General features: G+C 50.6%; 1 long non-coding RNA gene across 2 annotated transcripts; it reads right to left on the minus strand.

The window, feature by feature from the left end:
• Positions 1–988: 988 nt before the first annotated feature.
• Positions 989–2,379, minus strand: LOC106896996. Of its 2 annotated transcripts, none has more exons than XR_001413702.1 (2): positions 2,147–2,379; positions 989–1,601 (listed from the first exon to the last, which is right to left on the minus strand). It is a non-coding gene; the product is annotated as an uncharacterized LOC106896996 (long non-coding RNA). The 2 variants fall into 2 exon arrangements; XR_001413701.1 differs by lacking the exon at positions 2,147–2,379 and adding an exon at positions 1,857–2,031.
• Positions 2,380–2,784: the final 405 nt, after the last annotated feature.

The following is a 2,784-nucleotide window of genomic DNA, read 5'->3' on the forward strand; positions in this document are numbered from 1 at the left end:
GCAAGAGCAGTGTTACAAATCAACAACTCAGTCTCTCTGCATCATTATTCCTGCTTTTAAATTTCCTCTTTTGGTCCTGGTAAAAGTTAACATCAACCTTCGCAAATTCAGTGTCTTTCTTCACAAAAGGACAACTAAGACTCAATCAAAAAGAGGCTGGAAGTCAGAAGCAAGGTGTGTGGTTGAAATGACATTTCCCTAATGCTTTTGGCTCCTTGATAACATCAACCAGTTCCACAGAAAACATTCACACACACATCAGAGATAGCAAATAAATCCCAGAATACCTTTATTCCACACACTGAAGAATGCAAAACCCACACTGTATAATGCATTCCCTCAATGCAGATACACAATGCACAAACATACACACAGAGCTGAATTAAAATTATACAAGCTGATTGCATTTTTAATCTCTTATCTGCAACCCAAGAATTACGCTCATTAGACCTGTATTTCTTCAGCCTGGATATAGTATCTTGTATTTACAGAGTTTTAAAATAATCTGTGCCTTTCACACAAAACAAATTAAGCTTTAATATGTAGGTGATGCTCTTTATTAAGGGATAAGGAATTGACTTGACAAATATGTTTCACGTAAAGGAGAAAAACCAGCGGCAGAACTAGAAATTGTTTCAGTCTAATAAATTCCAAGTTCCACAAAAATATCACTCCAGAAGGATGATTAAAAAAAAAAAAGCCACCAAACCAACTTCACACACCATTACACTTGAAAGTCCAGATGCACAACGGATTTTAAAAACCTACAAAAATATGTACATTGTGCTCACTTCATATAAGTTACAGATACCAAGACAAAAAATTGACACTTCACCTATATGAAAAAGACAAACTTCATAATATTTTTACCTTTGTATAATAAATTAATTCCCTCCTCCACACCAAAACCTTTTCAGTAGGTGTATACATTCTTATAAATAGGTAGCTACAAACCACGTAAAAAAAAACCCCAACAAACAGTTTGATCCAGTTTTTACCATTTTATTGAAAACCAAGAGTTACATACATGTTACATTTAATTTCAGTTGAAGTTACAGTGAGTTTTAACATCGGGCCAGTTTTCAGCTCTCCTCTTCTGCCTTCCCCCCCCGCCTTCTCTCACCACTTCCAGCACTAAATGTGACCACAAATTATGAAGGGCAGAAGGACCAAGACTGAAGTAGTAAAGCAGGTTCTGATCTGAAGTAGGGCAAAGGGTAGAAGGAACAAGGAAATAGTGCAAAATTGATGTTTTAAGAGTCTGTTGGTTGAAGCCAAGCTCTATCGAACCCAGTTCATATCATCTAAATAAAAAGCAAGCAGGTTTTTTAAATTGAGATTGCTTTGAATCCTTATCTGTGTCCACAATATTGTCTATTACTATCAAAACTTATCAAAGACTTTGTTCATAAAACATGGACTTAATAAAAACACTGCAGAGAACCCATGAAAGCATCCACACATTGGCAACATCACACCTTGCCCACCTGAGCCTCTGCAACCCAGCTCTCATTTGAGGCAGTAGAACCGGATTCCAAAAAAGGAGAAAACCTCTCAGATATCTCCATCAGCCTCCCCGGAAGAGGTGAAAGCCTTCAGCGCTGGGAAAAAAAAAAAAAAAAAAAATCTACTTAAACTCCCTTTGACTAGACTTTTAATGACTGTTTACCTCAACATTAGTACCCCGACTTGCCCTAAAAAAATCTAACAATTTAAAGCAGTACGGTTTTCCTCCCGGAACTGGAGGAAGACTTACAGAGCTGCCGAACACAGGGGTTTTATACAGAGGCAAAGCCCCCACACACACAAACACATAGCGTGAAGGCCTCAACCTGCCGCCCTCAGGGCAGTGCTACCTGTCCCTCCGGCCTGCTCCTCTACGGGCCCACGGCTGGCCCAGCGGGCCTGGGTCCCGGACTGGCGTGGCCACGGGCCCACCTCAGCCGAGCCCCAGACTGCCAGCCCTCAGCCACGGTTCAGCGGCGGGGAGAGGCTCTGGGCCGCCCTGAGGGGCCTCCGGTCCTCCCTAAGGAGCCTACCCCGCCATAGCGGCCGCTCCCTCCTGAGGCGGCGCCTACCATCGCGCGCCCGGGGGGAGGCGGCCCAGCTGCCGCGCGCGCCTCCAGCAGCCCCGCTCAGAACATACCAACGGCACGGGGGGAGGGACGATGAGACCGACCCTCCGCGCCGGCCCGTACCACCTGCCACAAGGCGGAGGGGAGGGCGACCGCCACCTCGCGGTTTGCTTGAACGGGCGGCCAAGAAAGCGCCGGGCGCCTCCTCCCCCCGCTCCTTGAGACGTCCTTGGTGCCGTCCGGCTGCCAGCGCCCCGCCTCCGGCCCACGTGAGCTCCTTTCCCAGCCTGCCCTGCGCTCGGCCCCCGCCGCAGCCGCTTCCCCCCGCGCCAGCTCCGCGGCCCGTTCCCCGCCGGCAGCGGCCCGCTCTCGCCGGGAGGCCGCCTCAGCTCGCCGTGACTCCCGGCTCGGGCCGCCCCTAGCCCGGCGAGCCGCCTTTTTTTTTTTTTTTCCGCGGGAGGCCTCCCGCCATCCGCCTGGTCCTCGCCGGGCGCCGAGGCTAAGGGAGGCGGAGAAGAGCTCCCGGCGGTGCCAGGATGTCAGGTGGGGACTCGGCGGCGGCGGCGGCGACCGCCTCCCCTCAGCCGCTCCCGTTCTCCTTGCCGAAGCCCCCTCCCCTCATGCAGCTGACGCCGGGGGACGCGGTCCGCCCCGTCTCCTCCGCCGCCGACCAATCGCCGAAGAGCGCCCGGCTGGCGGGGGGGGGGGG

This window comes from Calidris pugnax, unplaced genomic scaffold (assembly GCF_001431845.1).
Source record: "Calidris pugnax isolate Ruff unplaced genomic scaffold, ASM143184v1 scaffold256, whole genome shotgun sequence".
NCBI classification, from domain to species: Eukaryota; Metazoa; Chordata; class Aves; order Charadriiformes; family Scolopacidae; genus Calidris; species Calidris pugnax.